The 21532-nt window shown below is 38.9% G+C and overlaps 1 long non-coding RNA gene across 2 annotated transcripts; it reads right to left on the bottom strand.

Moving 5' to 3' along the window:
* Nucleotides 1–1722: 1722 nt before the first annotated feature.
* On the bottom strand, nucleotides 1723–20990 carry LOC129649617 (uncharacterized). Of its 2 annotated transcripts, none has more exons than XR_008713197.1 (3): nucleotides 20562–20990; nucleotides 14915–14961; nucleotides 1723–9950 (listed from the first exon to the last, which is right to left on the bottom strand). It is a non-coding gene; the product is annotated as an uncharacterized LOC129649617 (long non-coding RNA). The 2 variants fall into 2 exon arrangements; XR_008713198.1 differs by having other exon boundaries at nucleotides 1723–3655.
* Between the last annotated feature and the right edge of the window lie 542 nt (nucleotides 20991–21532).

The raw sequence follows: 21532 nt of genomic DNA, 5'->3' as shown, positions 1-21532 counted from the left end.
ACTAGATTGAAACCTTCTCTACTTCAGCCGCTGGCCTTGGAGTCAGTTGAGGAGGTACAGATGTGATTGCTGGGACTGATGCTCTGATGTGTTTTTCAGTGAGACTGGAAGATGGGTAGAATGTGCTACAAGGAAAGAAGCTAGTTTTTTGGATTTAAGCGCTCCTCATTTCTCCCTGCTATTGCCAGCCACTTGAGACACTGCCTTATCTCTGAGACCCTGCTCCCATCTAGGGATAACGGTTGCACCTGCATGACTTACAAAGAGAATGGTACAGGGAAAACAGGCCTGGAGGCTACGCCTGTGCCACCCAGCTCCTATTGCCCGGCTTCTTTCTGGCATGTCCTATCTGAGAACGGAGCTCCCACCTCTTGTAGCAGTATTATATGCTGAATTCCCACATGCCCAGTGGATTGCCATCCCTCTTCAGCTCAATCCCATCTGACTTTAGTCAGGAATTTCTTACAACCTCTGAGAATTTGTCTTGTTTCAGAGTACATCTATGAATACATTAAACACATGTTCTTAGCTATCAATTCCAGAGTTTCAGAAAAACAACTGAAGTTTCAAGATGTGCTCAGTTCACCATCTTGGACCCAAAACTCTTCTGTAAAATTCAGGTAAATGTTATTTTTGTTAAAAGTCATCATTGTAATTTTTCATTTATATGTTTCTTTTTCTCTCTGTTCATTCAACAATCTATCTATCCTTCTGTCTATGTACACACAAAGGTAGAAACGTCTGGAATTCTTTTAACTTATTAGTTACTTCTGGGGTAGAATTTATTTATTTATTTATTTATTTTGCAGAATATAAACATGGTTAATTTTTATTCAAGAAAACGTGTGTGTGAGTGTGTGAAGTCGCTCAGTCGTGTCCAACTCTTTGCGACCTCATGGACTGTAGCCCGCCAGGCTCCTCTGTCCATTCTCTAGGCAAGAATACTGGAGTGGGTTGCCATTTTCTTCTCCATGGGGTAGAATTTAAAGTGATTTTCTTTTTTAACTTTTTTGTGAATTTGTAATCATGTATCATTTTTACAAATAAATTCATTCTCAAAAGTATGTTAAGGTTAGTTGTCTTTAACTGTTGAGATTACAGGTCATTTTTAATTTTGCCTATCTGCATTTCTCAATTTCAAATGTTTTAACTTTTGTTATAATTGTAAAGAAAAGTTCAAAAAATGAAAAATCCAAAATTGGGAACAACTAGCACCAAGGATGTGAGAGTTGGACTGTGAAGAAGGCTGAGCACCGAAGAATTGATGCTTTTGAACTGTGGTGTTGGAGAAGACTCTTGAGAGTCCCTTGGACTGCAAGGAGATCCAACCAGTCCATTCTGAAGGAGATCAGCCCTGGGATTTCTTTGGAAGGAATGATGCTAAAGCTGAAACTCCAGTACTTTGGCCACCTCATGCCAAGAGTTAACTCATTGGAAAAGACTCTGATGCTGGGAGGGATTGGGGGCAGGAGGAGAAGGGGACGACAGAGGATGAGATGGCTGGATGGCATCGCTGACTCGATGGACGTGAGTCTGAGTGAACTCCGGGAGTTGGTGATGGACAGGGAGGCCTGGCGTGCTGCGATTCATGGGGTCGCAAAGAGTCGGACATGACTGAGCGACTGATCTGATCTGATCTGAGGACCAGTAAATAGTTCAACACTACTGCTCTATATACTACAGAATTGAGGAGTACTGATATCTTCAAATAGGAATGGTTCAAGTCTTCATTTTTCAGTTTTTTAATGAAATGGATTAAATCATGTACCAACAGGAAACACCCTCATCAAGGCCTTTACAGTTAAGTCATAAGTACAGTCAAGTTACTCTTCTAAAGTCCGTTCTCTGTGGAAACAAAATGCAAAAGGGAGTTGAGAAGGAACCGGTCCAAATGACCAACAACTAATTCATGGATAAATAAAATGTAGTCTATCAATATGACAGAATATTATTTTACAATAAAATTGAATAGAGTGTTGATATGTGCTGTAATATGGATGAAACTTGAAAACTTTACACTAAATGAAAGAAACCTGTCACAAAACACCACATATTGTATGACTCCGTTTATACTAAATGTCTAGAGAGGCAAACATATAGACACTGAAAGTAGATTACTTGTTCCCTAAGCCTGGGAGTGCTGGAGGGAAATGGGGAATGACTGATGGGTATAGAGTTTCTTTCTGGAATTATAAAAATCTTCTAAAATTGACTGTGGTGACAGTTGCAAAACTCTGTAAATATACTCAAAAGTATTGAATTTTACACTTCAAATGGGTCAACTGTCTGGTATGTGAACTTTATCTCAATGCCCCCCCCCCTTTTTTAAGAAGCAACTGTTTGCTTACACTTCTGCCTCTGTGACTACTCAGACTTCTCCTTGGGCCTCCGAAATTACACTCTGTACTAAGGAGGCTTGTTCAGAAACCCATCCTGCGCAAGAACGAGATCATCACTGGCTTCACAGCCACTTATAAAGGGCTTTGTGATGTCTAAAACACGCTCCATTTGTTTTTCCTCCACTGGGTAGAAGTGACATGACTGAAAACAAGGATTACAGGTCAGAACAAGACTCAGAGTGCTAGCGTTATTGCAGCTAGAGGCTAACAGTGAAGTGGCATCAGGCTCGATCTCAGGAGCTCCTGAGCAGGAGGGAGCTTATCAAGGAACCAATAGTGAAACTCTCACACATACTACTTCACTTCATCCTTAAAACCACCTTTAGTAGCAGGCACCACAGATCTGTGTTTTACAGCTGAGGAAACGGAGGCTAGTTTAGAGAAAGCTAAGGAACTCCCCCAGAACACACAATTAGGAGGTTGTGGAGTCACCTCCTAATGGAGTGTGGAGTGTAAAGCACCAGGGAATTATACAAAGATCGAGGAGAGTGAGAAGATAAAAACTTACCTCACCTGAGGACAACTCCAACAAACAAAGCCACTCAGATGTCACCATTCAATGCCTGTGTTCTTGCAGGCATTTTGATACACAGGCTTTCTCTTCTCTGGAAGTCTCCGTTTCTCCTCGGTCCCTTTTCTGAGACAATTTTTCCTGAACTTTTTGTTACCCGGGTTGTCTCAAGAGCATTTCACTGTCCCTTTCTGAAGAATAGTCAGAGCCAGATAAATGCCCTAACTTTACCGGGCAGTCTGGTGCAAGCTAATAAATTTAAGGACCTCTTCACTGCCTTCGCTTCTCAGGAGCTGCTTACCATTTCTTCAGGATACAGTAACACAGAACCACAAGAAAATCATAAGATCTGGGAAGTCTAGTCAGGGTTTGGTGTATCTCAGGGAGGGTTTTTCAAACTCACGTTTATTTTTGGGTATTATAAGGAATCTGTTGTATTTTTTTATGCATTAGCGCTTACTGCTTTGGTCCGTTTTAGCCATCATATCCCCACCACCACCACACACACACTGATACAGAGTTGCAAGGTTTCATCCTGCACAATGCTTCCGATCAGGCCATATTTACCACTGCTTTGCCACCGTAACAAGATCGATATAACAGAACCCTTGGTCTCAGATAACATCAGGACCTTCTTCCAGTTCTTCGGACTTCTAGCCCAGGTTCACTGCATTAGTCCACGCTGCATCTACTGTTGCTGATTCCGACACATTATGTGCAAAGTCTTGACAGAGCTGCATGGTTACTAGACAAATAAGCAGTCTGCATTAAGTTGGTAAATTACAAGCTATATTTTTAGGATATTTCTCTTCTATGTTGCCAAATTCAACAATACAGATAATCTATCCAAATTTTAAATAAGAACCTTGTGTTGTCAGAATGGATCTTCCTAGTAGAAACTGTTTCTGGTACAAGGTGGTAGCATTTCCATTATGTAATATATAAAGTAAATGTATTTATGAGTGAATAGTAACAGTTTTTGGAGAAGGCAATGGCACCCCACTCCAGTACTCTTGCCTGGAAAATCCCACGGATGGAGGAGCCTGGTAGGCTGCAGTCCAAGGGGTCGCTAGAGTCAGACACGACTGAAGTGACTTAGCAGCAGCAGCAGCATTAAGTTTTCCCTGATATCACACAGTTTCTCTTTGCTCAAAACTTTAATCAGTCAGATTAAAATAGAGAGATCTTACACACGACTCCTCATACACCTGGGATTTTTATTTCATCTAGTATCTATAAATTTCCCTTTTCAAACCAACTCCTTAGGATCCTTAGCAGAAAGCCAAGAACAGCAATTCCATGAAGAGCAATTCAATTCTAATGGAATTCTAATTCCATTAGATTGTAGCCTGCAGATCAGTAGAAGGTAAAAAGTACTCTCTATATATTACTCCATTTAATCCTCCCAGCAAGTCTATGAAAATACATACGTAACAACAAAAAGTACACTGCTATAAAAAGATGAGATTCTGCATGTGTGCTCAGTCATGCAGAGTCTTTGCGACCCCATTGATTGTAGCCCATCAGGCTCCTCTGTCCATGGGATTTTCTAGGCAAGAATACTGGAGTGGGTTGCCATTTCCTCCTCCAGGGAGTCTTCCCTACCCAGGGATCAAACCCACATCTCTGATGTCTCCTGTATCGGCAGGCAGATTCTTTACCACTGAGCCACTAGGCAAGCCCCTATTACCCTTCTTTCTGATTCTTTCTCTTTTCCTGCCTTCTACTAAATTGATAGGCTTCTATATTCTCTTTGGGGGCTTCCCAGGCGGCTCAGTGGTAAAGAACTTGCCTGCCAATGCAGGAGACACAGGTTTGATCCCTGGTTTGCGAAGATCCCTTGGAGAAGGCAATGGCAATCCACTTCAATATTCTTGATGGGAAATCCTATGGACAGAGGAGCCTGGTGGGCTATAGTCCACGGGGCCACAAAAGAGTCAGCCATGACTTAGCAACTAACAGTCAATATTCCCTTTCACAGCTGTGCTTGTTTGGAAATTACAGATATCTTCTTTTTCTTTCAATAATTCCTCTTTACTTTCAAAGCACACACTTAACCTTTATTCTGAATGTTCTTCAGCTATGCTTCCTTCTAGACATGAAAAGGTTCTTATTAAACAGGTCCTCTCTCATTATTAAGGCAGCAGTACTTTAAGTGTGCTTCCCAGGACCCATTCAAGAATCTGCAAGGTTAAAGCTATCTTATAATATCACTAAGATGTTGCTTTTACCCACTCTGTTGACATTTGCACTGATGATACAAAAGCAATGACGGGTGAAACAGCTGGTGCCTTAGCATGAATCAAGGCAGTGGTACCAAACTGTCCCAGGAGTCATTGTATTCTTCATTGTCATAAACTCACAGAGGAAGAAAAAAAGGGAAAAAAGCCAGTTATGGTTCAGAGTGCCCTTGATGAGGCAGTAAAAGTGGATTTTATTAAATTTTGACCCACGAATACATCTCTTCAAAAATCTGGGTGATTATATAGGAAATATGCATAAAGTACTTTCACTGCACACAGAAATACAGTGGTTTTCTCTTGGAGAATCACTCGTGTGATTGTTTAACAAACCACTTTTTTCACAGAACATCATTTTTACTTGAAAGGCTCAGATAACCCATGGTTCTACAGACATTGGTGTGTGACTGTCATTTCCTTGAAAATAAAATGAACTTATCACTTCAAGGAAAACAAATCAGTACTTGTTGCAACAAAATGAATTTAGGCTTTCAAGCAAAAAGGTATTAATATAGTCCCTTCTCCAACTACAGGTCTGTATGAGACTGAATTTTTCTCAGGTATTTCAATTCAGAAATAAGAATTTATGAATAATGTATTTCATCTATAATAATATGAAGATGAATACATAATTTTTATATAAGAATCCAGTTGTCTCCTAAGCCAAACATTAAAGACATTGGCAAAAATGTACAAATAATGCCACTCATTAAATTTGTCTTAGGAAATATTTTTCATAAAAAAATTCCAAAATAGCGGGCCTATTATTTGTAAATTAAATCATAATTTTTTAATATTAGTTCTAATTTCTAATATGGTAAATATTGATACAACACACACACACACAAAGGTCTTTGGGCCTGCAATAATTTGTAAGAGTATAAAAGGATCCTAATAGTCAAAGCTATAGTTTTTCCAGTAGTCATGTACAAGTGTGAGATTTGACCTAAAAGAAGGCTGAATGCCAAAGAACTGATGCTTTCAAAACTGGTACTGGAGAAAACTGTTGAGAGTCCCTTGGACAGCAAGGAGATCAAACCAGTCAATCCTAAAGAAAATCAGTCCTGAATGTTCATTGGAAGGACTGATGCTAAAGCTGAAGCTCCAATACTTGGGCCACCTGCTGCGAAGAGCTGGGTCATTGGAAAAAACCCTGATGCTGGGAAAGATTGAGGGTAAGAGGAGAAGGGGGCAACAGAGGATAAGATGGTTGGATGGCATCACTGACTCAATGGACATGAGTTAGAACAAACTCAGGGAGATAGTGAAGAACAGGGAAGCCTGGCGTGCTGCAGTTCATGGAGTCACAAAGAGTCAGACGTGACTTAACAACTGAGCAACAAGACCAACACATTTGGAAACTGTTGGTTTAAATTTTCTTTCTTTAAATGTTTATTTCAGCTTACTCCAGAAAGAATGAAGGGATGGAGCCAAAGCAAAAACAATACCCAGCTGTGGATGTGACTGGTGATAGAAGCAAGGTCCGATGCTGTAAAGAGCAATATTGCATAGGAACCTAGAATGTCAGGTCCATGAATCAAGGCAAATTGGAAGTGGTCAAACAAGAGATGGCAAGAGTGAATGTCGACATTCTAGGAATCAGCAAACTGAAACGGACTGGAATGGGTGAATTTAACTCAGATGACCATTATATCTACTACTGCGGGCAGGAATCCCTCAGAAGAAATGGAGTGGCCATCATGGTCAACAAAAGAGTCTGAAATGCAGTACTTGGATGCAATCTCAAAAATGACAGAATGATCTCTGTTCGTTTCCAAGGCAAACCATTCAATATCACAGTAATCCAAGTCTATGCCCCAACCAGTAACGCTGAAGAAGCTGAAGTTGAATGGTTCTATGAAGACCTACAAGACCTTTTAGAACTAACACCCAAAAAAGATGTCCTTTTCATTATAGGGGACTGGAATGCAAAAGTAGGAAGTCAAGAAACACCTGGAGTAACAGGCAAATTTGGCCTTGGAATACAGAATGAAGCAGGGCAAAGACTAATAGAGTTTTGCCAAGAAAATGCACTGGTCATAACAAACACCCTCTTCCAACAACACAAGAGAAGACTCTATACATGGACATCACCAGATGGTCAACACCGAAATCAGATTGATTATATTCTTTGCAGCCAAAGATGGAGAAGCTCTATATAGTCAGCAAAAACAAGACCAGGAGCTGACTGTGGCTCAGACCATGAACTCCTTATTGCCAAATTCAGACTTAAATTGAAGAAAGTAGGGAAAACCACTAGACCATTCAGGTATGACCTAAATCAAATCCCTTATGATTATACAGTGGAAGTGAGAAATAGATTTAAGGGCCTAGATCTGATACATAGAATGCCTGATGAACTATGGAATGAGGTTCGTAACATTGGACAGGAGACAGGGATCAAGACCATTCCCATGGAAAAGAAATGCAAAAAAGCAAAATGGCTGTCTGGGGAGGCCTTACAAATAGCTGTGAAAAGAAGAGAAGCGAAAAGGAAAGATATAAACATCTGAATGCAGAGTTTCAAAGAATAGCAAGAAGAGATAAGAAAGCCTTCTTCAGCGTTCAATGCAAAGAAATAGAGGAAAACAACAGAATGGGAAAGACTAGGGATCTCTTCAAGAAAATCAGAGATACCAAAGGAACATTTCATGCAAAGATGAGCTTGATAAAGGACAGAAATGGTATGGACCTAACAGAAGCAGAAGATATTAAGAAGAGATGGCAAGAATACACAGAAGAACTATACAAAAAAGATCTTCACGACCCAGATAATCACGATGGTGTGATCACTCACCTACAGCCAGACATCCTGGAATGTGAAGTCAAGTGGGCCTTAGAAAGCATCACTACGAACAAAGCTAGTGGAGGTGATGGCATTCCAGTTGAGCTATTCCAAATCCTAAAGATGATGCTGTGAAAGTGCTGCACTCAATATGCCAGCAAATTTGGAAAACTCAGCAGTGGCCACAGGACTGGAAAAGGTCAGTTTTCATTCCAATGTCAAAGAAAGGCAATGCCAAAGAATGCTCAAACTACCGCACAATTGCACTCATCTCACACGCTAGTAAAGTAACGCTCAAAATTCTCCAAGCCAGGCTTCAGCAATATGTGAACCGTGAACTTCCTGATGTTCAAGCTGGTTTTAGAAAAGGCAGAGGAACCAGAGATCAAATTGCCAACATTCGCTGGATCATGGAAAAAGCAAGAGAGTTCCAGAAAAACATCTATTTCTGCTCTATTGACTATGCCAAAGCCTTTGACTGTGTGGATAACCACAAACTGTGGAAAATTCTGAAAGAGATGGGAATACCAGACCACCTGATCTGCCTCTTGAGAAATTTGTATGCAGGTCAGGAAGCAACAGTTAGAACTGGACATGGAACAACAGACTGGTTCCAAATAGGAAAAGGAGTTTGTCAAGGCTGTATACTGTCACCCTGTTTATTTAACTTATATGCAGAGTACATCATGAGAAACGCTGGACTGGAAGAAACACAAGCTGGAATCAAGATTGTGGGGAGAAATATCAATAACCTCAGATATGCAGATGACACCACCCTTATGGCAGAAAGTGAAGAGGAACTCAAAAGCCTCTTGATGAAAGTGAAAGAAGAGAGTGAAAAAGTTGGCTTAAAGCTCAACATTCAGAAAACGAAGATCATGGCATCTGGTCCCATCACTTTATGGGAAATAGATGGGGAAACAGTGGAAACAGTGTCAGATTTTATTTTTCGGGGCTCCAGAATCACTGCAGATGGTGACTGCAGCCATGAAATTAAAAGACGCTTACTCCTTGGAAGGAAAGTTATGACCAACCTAGACAGCATATTCAAAATCAGAGACATTACTTTGCCAACAAAGGTCCGTCTAGTCAAGGCTATGGTTTTTCCTGTGGTCATGTATGGATGTGAGAGTTGGACTGTGAAGAAGGCTGAGCGCCGAAGAATTGATGCTTTTGAACTGTGGTGTTGGAGAAGACTCTTGAGAGTCCCTTGGACTGCAAGGAGATCCAACCAGTCCATTCTGAAGGAGATCAGCCCTGGGATTTCTTTGGAAAGAATGATGCTAAAGCTGAAATTCCAGTACTTTGGCCACCTCATGTGAAGAGTTGACTCATTGGAAAAGACTCTGATGCTGGGAGGGATTGGGGGCAAGAGGAGAAGGGGAAGACAGAGGATGAGATGGCTGGATGGCATCACCGACTCGATGGACGTGAGTCTGAGTGAACTCCGGGAGTTGGTGATGGACAGGGAGGCCTGGTGTGCTGTGATTCATGGGGTCGCAAAGAGTCGGACATGACTGAGCGACTGATCTGATCTGATCTGATGACAAAACAGTGTCTACAGTCAATAGTTGATTTAAATGTACTGTCTTGTTAAATCACTGTGTTCAGATTATTTTTTAGCCACCATTCTCTCCTACTACAGAAACTACTTTGCTTCATGACTTGACTGTCATGTCTTCTCTTGCAGAAATGTATTTTTAATAATTTTAATGTGAGGTTTTGTACTAAGTCATGTCTAAAAATGTTTATAATTTGCATTCATTTTTGAATGCTAGTTTAGCTGTGGATAAAGTTCTACATGGACATATATGCCCTCAGCATTTGAGACATTGTTTCCTGGCCTCTACTGCTGCTGATGAGAAGTCAGCTGACACGGTAACTGGTGGCCCTTTGTAGACAGGGTCTTCTCTCTTGCTGCCTTTATCTGGAAGTCCCACTGTTTCACAATGATGATGTGCCTGGTGATGGATTTGTCTTTTTATCCTGCCTGGTCCTCAGGCTTCACACCTAATCTGAAAAGTAATGCATTTTTTTTTTGAATTCTAGAAAAAGTTCAGTGATTGCCTTCTCAAATATTATTTGCCTGCCATCCTCCAAATCTACTCCTCTAGAATAGTGGCTCTCAACCAGGTATGATTTGGCAGTGTCTGGAGACACTTTTGGTTGTCACAACTTTGGGGGGAGGGGTTGTCCTACTAGCATCTAGGAGGAAACAGCAAGGGATGCTGCTAAACATCCTGTAACACACAGGACAGTTTCCCACAACAAAGAATTATTTGGCCCAAAATGGCAAAGGTATTAAGACTCCGAAACCCTGTTCTAGAACTCCCATTAGATATATGCTGGGGTCTTTCAGTTATTCCTCTAACATTCTTATCAATCCACTCTGCTGCAGTCTAGGAAAATTCTATCTCCCAGTTCACTGATTCTCTTTTTCAACATGTTCATGTTAGAGTTTCTGTTTTATTTCAATGATCACACTTTCTATATCCAAAATCCCTGATATGTTCTTTTTAATAAGAATTTACTTTATGGCTGCCTGTTTTGCTTCATAGTTTTCTTTTTAAACAGATGTTATTCTTTCACTTATCTCTTGAAGCATATATCATATTGTCCTAAAAATTATTTTCAGCTAGTATAAAGCACGTTCTGAATTATTATTATTTTTGGAAGTCTTTAGCCATAAGTTTCTCAATAACTTTCAATGAAAGGTTCTACTTAAAAATTTTTGTCTGCTTGTTTTTATTTTTTTTGAGACAAGAATAAAGTTTATCAGAATGGAGAGAGGGGGTCACTGCCAGTACAGCGGGCCAACTTCCTCTTAGGCAGGGAGAGCTGACCTGTCTGCTTATTTTTAAAATCTCTCCCTTTTCTTTTCTTATCCCACTCTAACTGTTCTTGAAGGCTCCTCCAGAGTCTCCAGTCAAGAACTAGGTCTTAGTGTTTTGAGCCTACTTTGATAGTCTTAAATCACAGAGCCAGTTACTGAGCCAAGAAGCTCCTTAGCTGTTTTTGGTTTTAAAAATCCCCAAAGCCATGTTTTTCTCATTTACTCTCATTGGCCTAGTTTTGTTTTGTTTTGTTTTGTTTAACAAAGTAACAGTCCCAGGCAGGAAATCAACAGTATTACCAGCCTGCTTTCATAAGCTGACACCTATCCCAGGCCCTTGGCTTCGATCAATATTCCTAGATCTTCTGTCTTGATCATTGAGCTCTCAAAGAGATCTGTTTTACTAGTAGAGGTCATGCTCTTGGTCACCCTGGTTCTAGACCCAGAGCCTGAGTCCCACTCACTATGAGGGCATTCTCTTCCATTTTTAGTCCCATAAATAGATCTGCTTTTATCTTAACCATTAAGTGTTCAAGGCAGAATTGTGTAGAAGCATGAACTATTTGCAATACCTCAATCAGAAGTAATTATTTATACATTTTTTAAAATGACAATGCGTTTTGTAGTCAGAAAAAAATCAAGCTTTAACAACTTTTTAAACATTTACTCTCTTTACTATAAATTTACTATAACAGAGGCAAATAAAAACTGCAGTTACAGATGCAAAGAGGAGAAACTGCCAAATTCTGATCATGGAAACTGGAAATGGTTTCCCATTTCAACCATTTGTTTGCCAGCATCCTAAAATGGTCTACTGGAACCAGAAGGGAAGAAGTGAAACAAATCCTTAGTCACATCTAATGAACTTGTGAGAAAAGATGAGTGATCCAATCATTGATATAAACGTCTCATCAGAGATGAAATGGAAGCTGTTTCCCTGCACAGAGCAGCAGAGGCAGTCCTATGCAGGGCAGTGGGTGCACAAATATCAGTTTTGTTTGCTTCATCTATGTGTCTCTGGTCTGCTCTGTCCTTTGATATACATGGAAACTGGGGCAGTTTAGCAGCTTATTAAGAATCACATGAAAGACTGGCAGATGAGGAAGCATCATGGGCAGCAGGCTCACAGCAGTGGTGACAGCAAAGCAGTCCTCAGTGAACTTGATGTCAGGTAGGCCAAGAAAGAGGGTCAGTTCTGAAAACTGGAGTATGGCAGAGAAGGTGGAAATAAGACATGTGCTCAGATACTAAAACTAAAGTCAGAATTTTAACAGAATAGGGCAGGGAGGAAGTCAGTCCCAAGCCTGAGGTTTAGCATGAGTTTGTGGTTGACTCTAAGAGGCCCCAGCAGTGGAAATAAGAAAACCAGGTCAAGGACTTTTATGTGTAAGTCCATGTGTTCAGAGCATTAGACCCTATCACCAACATGGATGAAGAAACATGAAACTAAACTTTATATGTGTTAGTACTTTGTTCTAGTTTTACTTTTTAGTATTATAAGTGAACACTAATTCACAAACAGCACACCATAGAAATCTAACTCCTCAAGAATGAAGCAATTTGCATTCAAAATGAGATATTAATATAAATTCAAAGGTTTTTTTGGGGGGGGAGGGCCTGTGCTTGTGAGATCTTAGTTCCTTGATCTGGGATCGAACCTGTGCCCCCTCAGTGAAATGCAGAGTCTTAACCCCTGGACAGTCAGTGAAGTCCTTCAGGGTATTATTAAAGACAAATTTATTCCATTTTCTCCTAGCTGTCAATTATCTTAAAAGAGTAAAACTTAAAAATAATGTACCCCAGTACTTCCTGGTGGTGCAATGAGTATAAGAATCTGCTTGCCAATGCAGGGGACACAGGTTCAGTCCCTGGTCCGGGAAGATTCCACATGCCCCAGAGCAACTAAACTCGTGCCACAACTACTGATACCACACTCTAGAGCCCAAGAGCTGCAACTACTGAAGCCCAAGCGCCTACAGCCTATGCTCCACAGTAAGAGAAACCCCTGCAATGAGAAACTCAAGCACTGCAACAAAGAGTAGCCCCCACTCACTGCAAGAAGAAAAAAGCCCAAGCAAAGCAACGAAGACCCAGCACAGCCAAAAATTAATTAAATTAATTAAAAAATAAATAAAATAATGTACCCAGTGAAGAGGAACTAAAAAGCCTCTTGATGAAAGTGAAAGAAGAGAGTGAAAAAGTTGGCTTAAAGCTCAACATTCAGAAAACGAAGATCATGGCATCCGGTCCCATCACTTCATGGGAAATACATGGGGAAACAGTGCAAACAGTGTCAGACTTTATTTTGGGGGGCTCCAAAATCACTGCAGACGTGACTACAGCCATGAAATTAAAAGACACTTACTCCTTGGAAGAAAAGTTATGACCAACCTAGATAGAATATTGAAAAGCAGAGACATTACTTTGCCAACAAAGGTCCGTCTAGTCAAGGCTATGGTTTTTCCAGTAGTCATGTATGGATGTGAGAGTTGGACTGTGAAGAAAGCTGAGTGCCAAAAACAAAAAAGTGCAAAATATATTTGCAATACACTTTTCTGACAGTTGAAATTTATCCAAACTAGATAAACAACTTCCATAATTAGATTAAAAAAACAATATAACTCAGATTAAAAGAAAAAAAAAAGAAAGCTGAGCGCCGAAGAATTGATGCTTTTGAACTGTGGTGTTGGAGAAGACTCTTGAGAGTCCCTTGGACTGCAAGGAGATCCAACCAGTCCATTCTGAAGGAGATCAGCCCTGGGATTTCTTTGGAAGGAATGATGCTAAAGCTGAAACTCCAGTACTCTGGCCACCTCATGCGAAGAGTTGACTCACTGGAAAAGACTCTGATGCTGGGAGGGATTGGGGGCAGGAGGAGAAGGGGACGACAGGATGAGATGGCTGGATGGTATCACTGACTCAATGGACATGAGTTTGAGTGAACTCCGGGAGTTGGTGATGGACAGGGAGGCCTGGCGTGCTGCGATTCATGGGGTCGCAAAGAGTCGGACATGACCAAGTGACTGAACTGAACTGAGCTGAGACTCAATGGTACTCTTAACTTTTTTTAAAAAAAAACAGCACAAAACAAAATCTACTTCAGATCCAAATTTCTTAGTCAAGAACTGAGAGATTGATCACTAAATTACAAAAATCCATATATAGTTAGCTCATCTTTTAAGTTTCTTTCCACCAATTTCAAAAATTTTAATGAGTTGGCCTCACAAAGGTTGTGTCTGGATGAGAAATGCTCAGTTTGTTACATAATCCCAAGGTGCTGAGTTCTGAGTGGTGAAGCACTATGGGCAAGGTACTAGCTAGTCAGGATGGCTGCCAGTGAGTTTGAAATATTGTTGGGAAGGGTATCGACAGTATCATATTAAACATTTACCCAGGGCCTCTTACTTTAAGTATTCAGGGAAGTCACATACCTTAAATATTAATTTTATTGTTTATTCATCAAATATTTATGGAGCCCATATTATGGATCTCAAACCTGGGATCTTAGTTTCCCAGCCATGAATTGAACCTGTGCACTCTGCAGTGGAAACATGGAATCTTAACCACTGGACTGACAGGGAAGTCCCATGAATTGCTAATGAAAGCAATAATATTAACAAAAAATTAAAATAAATTGTGTGCGGTGTGCCAGATATTGTACAAGGTGTTTCACATTTAATATTTCACTTAATCCCATTTTAAAGCTGAGAAAACTCAGGCTTAGAGGTTGAATAACTTGCCCAAGTTCACAGAGCTATGATCTAGTGCTGTAGCTAGAACTCCAATTTGTTCCAGAGCCCAAAATCCTAACCAGTATGCATATTGCCTGTGGTAAGGCAGCTAACACACAAAACGCATTATCATCATATAAGGTCAAAAGTGAAAAAGGAAAAAAGAACTCTAGATAATAAAGGACATTCAAGAGGACATTTCTTCCAAGTGGCTGAGCAAGGAATGGCTTTGTGAAGCAAGTGATATTTACACAAATTTTTATCAGATGGATAGGATCTGGCTGTACAGAAAAAGGCTATGAAGGATAAGATGTAAAAAGCATGGGTGGTGGAAGGCTTGTTGCATTGGGAATTGGAAAATCAGGTTCAAGTTTACTCTTTTTCTTAACTGTGAAACAAGAAGTGAGTCACTTACCTCTCTAGGCTTCATGTTATTCTTATATAGAATGTCCAGTTTGGCTCCTTAAAAAAAAAATACATATACTATATGCAGGAAGACAGTCACACAGTAGAGTCATTTATAAAAGTAAAATCTAGGAAACAACTTGTCAAGAAACATATAAATAACCTAAAATTATTATACAGCCTTTCTGACAAAAACTGTGGATAGTGCAGCAACACAGAAAAACATTACAAACAGCAAATTATAAAAATTATTACATAATTGCTCTATTACAAACACGCATATGAGCAAAGACTAAAGCATAATATACAGAAATAAAATTTGAAATATAAAAATACACATGCAAACCTGTTCCCCAGACCTTTTGAAGTAAAAACCTCTAGGGATAAGACTTGAAAATACGTATTCTTAAAAACTTTCCAAGTGATTGTGATGTATACCCAGGATTGGGAGTCACTGATAGGATATTCAATATTTCTTTCAACTTTAACATTCTAATTCTTAAGTGCATTTCATATACCATGGCAAAGTAGACAAATACTAAGAAAAAATTATAGAAGTGTACAGGGAATAAAAATTAGTTTGGGGTAACTGTACCATAGGATATAACAAACAGCATGAAGGAGCATGATGGCCATAATAGGCTAAGGAGGGGTTTGGACATCATGCTGTAGGCCATAGGAGGTTATTCACAGCTTCTGAGCTAAGTAAAATAATGAAAGCAGCACCAGCTCTCTGGAGTCTGAACTCAGCACTCTTGGGGTTTCTGCTGCATCACTGGATTTAAAGAGCTCTCAATGGTCTCCAACAATGTTCCTAATTTTCTCTGAGGACAATCTAAGATAGTTCTCAGAGACAGCAGGGAGGTAGGTTACCTGGCATATTAGATACTACTACGCTCTCCCTCTTTTCAGAGGTCCGTCTGGTCAAAGCTATGGTTTTTCCAGTGGTCATGTATGGATGTGAGAGTTGGACCAGAAAGCAAGCTGAGCACCGAAGAATTGATCCTTTTGAACTGCAGTGTTGGAGAAGACTCTTGAGAGTCCCTTGGATTGCAAGATCAAACCAGTCAATCCCAAAGAAAATCAGTCCTGAATATTCATTGGAAGGACTGAAACTCCAATACTTTCGCCACCTAATGCAAAGAACAGACTCATTGGAAAGACCCTGATGCTGGGAAAGATTGAAGGCAGGAAGAGAAGGGGACGACAGGGAATGAGATGCTTGGATGGCATCACTGACTCAATGGACTTGAGTTTGAGCAAGCTCTGGGAACTGGTGATTGGGAGGACTGGCGTGCTGCAGTCCATGGGGTCCTAAAAAGTCAGAAATGACTGAGCGACTGAACTGAACACTCTCCCTCACTTGAGGCAGACATCACTAATCACAGTTCAGTTCAGTCGCTCAGTCATGTCTGGCTCAATCACAGTAGTCTTTCCCAATAAAACTAGCTGGACTCAAAATAATTCTCAATACTTCTTATAGCATCCAGGAAGTCAGCAGACCCTTCTAATGGCAGAAAACTTTCCATTTTCCTACTGTTGAATCTTAGGACCAGGATCTATCTCTTCAATCTAGCTAAAAAGTGCTCCAAGGGGGGGCTTTCCTGGTGGTACAGTGGCTAAGACTCCAAGCTCCTAATGCAGGGGGCCTGGGTTCAGTCCTTGGTAAGGGAATTAAATCCCACATGCTGCAACTAAAGACCTGGTGCAGCCAAATAAATAAATATTAAAAAAAAAAAAAGTGCTCCAAGGGGACTTCACTGGTGATCCAGGGGGCTAAGATGCCTGAGCTTCCACTGCAGGGGGTGCAGGTTCAATCCATGGTCAGATCCTGCATGTTGCAAAGCCAAAAAACAGAAGAAGGAAAAAAAAATTTTTTAAGGATTGGACAGGAACTCTGATAATTCTAACTTTCTTTTGTGTAAGTATGTCACAGGGGGAAAAAAAAAAAAAAGACAAACAGGAACATAGATCCTGGTTAAGGTAGTGAACTTTAAAGATTAGAAATAAATCATGTAAGTACAGATAAAAGTCAATTTAAATTATCTATAATGGAGAGGTGCAGGGGAAAAGCTGGTTTTAGTTGCCTTCTTCGCTACGTCATGTCAGTAGGTACAAAACTTAAGAGAATATTGATGGTAATTCTTTATCCAGACTAATTGCTGGTCATGTTTGAAGGCAACAGAAAAATGTTCTCAAATATGCAGAAGTCAAGAAATACACCAGCTATACATTTCTGAAAGACATACTTGAACACATTATCCAGCCAACCAACTTATGAAACAAGAGAATGTGCTTTTGATTTGGAATTTGTGATATGAAAGGACTAACAGTTACTTTTTGAACTCTTAAAGCTAAATAAGTAGGAGGAAAATAAGAAATACAAGTGTGATCATTTCCTTACATTTAATAGAGTGAACCAGTAAGTTTTATCCTTGATAAACCAAGAAATATATGCTATTTAAAAATACAAAAAAGAGATACAGAGAAAGCATCAAGGATTTACTGTATAGCATAGGAAATTACATTTTGATATCTTGTACTAATCTGTAATGGAATATAATTATAGAAAAAAATAACTGAATTACTAAGCTGTATAGTCCTGAAACTAACACAATATTGTAAATCAATCATACTTCAAATTTTTAAAAAAAGTCTACCATTTAACTTTCCAGCAGATGAAAAGAAATACCAAAAATGCATAGAGAAATGTGTGAAGAAACATGCATCAAAAATATTAACATGTTGTCTCTGGGTGGGGTTAAGTTCTTTTCCTTTCTTATCCTTTAAGTTATACTAGAATTCCCCATCACATGACGTTAGGACTTGCTCCTTCCACCACCTGAAACACTGTTAACCTATCTTCTTCACATGCTTAAGTCCTTCACATGTAGACTTCACATGTCTACAGGGCTGTCTCTCTCATTATTAGATACAGCTCACATATGATTTATTTCCTCAGGAAGCTCTTTATCAACCAATCCACACATCCCCACAAATCACTATTATTTTACTGTCTTTTTGTGTTCATGGCACTTTATCAGTATCTGAAATTTCAATTATCTTGTTATTTTTTCTTTGAATATTGTTAATCTCCTCACACTAGAATGGAAGCTCTATGGGGGAGGGGCTTGTCTCTTCTATTTCAATGCTGTATCTCCCCCTAGGACCTTGAAGCATACCTGGCACATAATATTTCTTGAAAATGCATATCAGTAAGTCAATTTTGTAATCAGAACAAAAAATAGTTATTTACATTTGAGAAATGAAATAAAAGCAGACAGAATTAAGCTAGTTAAAAAATGAAAAATAAGACCATACTAGGATATCATTTTATTCACACTTGGCAAAAAAATGTAAAAGTGTGAGAACCTTCAATGTTAGAAAGGAAATGAATCAATGGGAACTCATACGTCACTGGTGAAGTATAAATCAATTCACCGACTTTGGAAAATGTCACACTGTCTTGTGAAGTTTATCTTTGAATATCCTATTACCCAGCAATTATTCAATAAATATATAACTGTTCAATGAATGATAGGTTATACATAACTGAAACACTATTAATACTCTTCATACATATGTACCAGGAGACACAGGTTATAATGTTCACAGCAACACTGTAAAGGAGAAAGACTGGACTCCTAAATGGCCATCAAAATGAAAATGAATAAATAAATTCTGGTATATCAGACAAAAATGGATATGAATGCATAATGCAGCTACACAAAACAGCATGGATGAATCTTAGTATGATTTAGGATAATTTCCATGATTCCAATTTTATAAAGCTTAGAAACAAAACTCAATGTGTTGTTTAGATATAAGTAGATGTACAATAAAATTAAAACAGCAAAAATACAATAAAAATATTTCACACATTCATGTGTCAGCTGTTATGTTGAAAAAATAAAAAAAGTTGGACCTCACTTTGGAGTTGACCATATCCAGCATTCAAATATGAATACCACACTGTATGCAATTTTGGTTACAAATAATGAATTCTTTTTTAAATGTCGTATTAGTTCTAAAAATAAAAACTTAAAAAAAAAACATTAGGCCTCTGACTTAAAGTTAACCGTATTTTACAACTATATTTCCCATATATATAGCAAAGTAGGTTTTCAATAAATCTATAACTGCTCAAAAAATGATAGGTTATAATCAAAACACTATTAATAAAAACAGCTAACTTTTATTGATCTAGGAACAGTTTTAAACACTTCACATAAACTATTCCATTTAATTTTCAGAACAATCTTGAATCAAATTATTATTATTCCCACTCAGAAGTACTGGAAAGTTCTATGAGAATATAGAGGAGTGCCTGTCTCAGCCTGAGAGAGTCAAAGATTATAAAGACGTCTTAGGAGCAAACTGGAACAATCAAACTTATTTCAATACAATTTAAGTTTCTGCATCACTTCTTTTTCTTTCACATTTTGACATAGTTTATTAGCAATAAAATTAAGGCAAATACATTAGTAGGCTGATGTAAATTTAAAAAATTCTATCTGGTACCCTTTACAAATCTTAAATTCAAAGTATAGCACTTCCAGAAGGAAATGGCAACCCGCTCTGGTATTCTGGCCAGGTAAATCCCATGGACAGAAGAGTCTGGTGGGCCATGGGGTTGCAAAAGAATCAGACACGACTTAACGACTAAACAATATTTTACTACAATTAAAAAAATTAGGTTGTGGCAATGTTTGCACAATTCTGAGTATGCTACAGCTATTGAATTGTACAATTTTTATGGGTGAGTTGTATAGTATGTAGATAAGGGTATTTAAAAAATTCTTCCCCCCCAAAAAAAGTACAGCACTATTTAAGTTGGAGAGGAAAAAGGAAATTTCTAGATGTCATTTGGTGGCAAAGTTTAATTAATGAAAAAACTGAAGGTGTGTGAAGTATAATAAATTGGTTCATTTTCAGGAAGGCAGGAAATTCTTCATAAAATTCAAATGCACAAAATTTTAAGGAAAATATCTAGAATAAAAAGGGGCTTTGTGATGACAAAAAGTTTTAGAAATTTGCATTTCCAATTACCAGTATAAAGATGAAAAATGTCATACCATCATGGGAACCCTCTCCTTCACTTCTACAAAGAATTTTAAGTAAACAAGACCACAAAGTGAGAAATACATATATGTATGTTTAAAAGTCAGCAAAAAAAAACCCCCTATTCATATTAAAGAAATAGTAGCCTAAAATATCATATTTTTAAAGAACTAAGAAGCACTTGCGGGGACTTCCTTGGTGGTCCAGTGGTTAAGATCTGCCTCCTCACGCAGGGGATGCAAGTTTGATAGATCCCTGGTGAGGAAGCTAGGATCACACATGCTGAGAGGCTCGAATGCCACAAAGCCCCACCCAGCACAGCCAAAATAAATAAATAAATAAATAAAACAACAACATTTGCTACTTACTTGGGGGGGGGGGGCTACAGGTTCTAATTTGCCCCATCCTACATGTGCTTCTTCAAGCTGCTTCAAGCAGTTCATCTCTCTACATCTCTGTAAAATGATCTTTAAGTGCCTTCTAATTCTATATCTTATGGGTCTTCAAAGACAGTACTTTTAAGCAGGATAATAAAAAAATATTCCAATCTTCAAATCAGATACAGCTGTTCTGATTCCAAAGGTAAAACTTCTTACCTTGCTAGGCTTAAAGACAAGCTAAATGTGTCTCCCTTTCCTGGCAGGCAGCTGGGAAGAACCAATTCAGGTGCCTTGGGTTTCCTAGCACTAGAGCTTTCCCAGCACTAGAGTGTTTCTTAATAGTGCCTTATTGAAGAGAGAAAACACTAAGGCTGGATCAGAGAAGCAATCCAAAGAGATCATATGTGAAGAGGGCCAGGAAAAACAAGAGCAGAATAATGGCAATATGGATAAATATTCAAGTAAATTCCCTAACAAAGATTTCATTTTGTAGATATCAAAACTCCTAATATTTGTATCCCTTTTGACTACTTCCTACTCACCTTTTCTAAGTTTTTTTAGGTGAAAACAAAACACCTCAAATTTAGCTTTTAACTGTGCAAAGGGGCTCATAAACATTTTTGAATGAAAATCAGAATTCTGTCTCTATCCCTAAAAGAGATCATAAAAAAAAAAAAAAAAAAAAAAAAAAACACTTTTTTCAGTAATACAAGAGGCCTGAAGGTTCTTGGTCAAGAATACATTGGTTTAGAATTTGAACTAATTTTTATCTAAAAGTATAATTAGTTTGAGGAAATTTATATGATACACAGTATCTATTACAGGAAAAGTATCTTTATCACCAACTTGATGAGGCCTATTGCAATACAAAAATCCTACGTACACAGTATATTTCATTTTCAAATTGTGAAGTGCTTCTGATAAGTATGCACACCAAAAATAAAATTCTAAATTTGAAAAGTATCTTAAGTTTCACAGCAAAGTTTCACTCAGTTCAGTTCAGTTCAGTCGCCCAGTCGTGTCCGACTCGTTGCGACCCCATGAACTGCAGCACGCCAGGCCTCCCAGTCCATCACCAACTCCCGGAGTTCACTCAGACTCACGTCCATCGAGTCGGTGATGCCATCCAGCCATCTCATCCTCTGTTGTCCCCCTCTCCTCCTGCCCCCAATCCCTCCCACCATCAG

The sequence above is a fragment of the Bubalus kerabau genome, chromosome 4, assembly GCF_029407905.1.
Source record: "Bubalus kerabau isolate K-KA32 ecotype Philippines breed swamp buffalo chromosome 4, PCC_UOA_SB_1v2, whole genome shotgun sequence".
Taxonomy (NCBI): Eukaryota; Metazoa; Chordata; class Mammalia; order Artiodactyla; family Bovidae; genus Bubalus; species Bubalus kerabau.
Note: the sequence above shows the minus strand (reverse complement) of the source record. Positions and strands in the feature narration are given on the sequence as shown.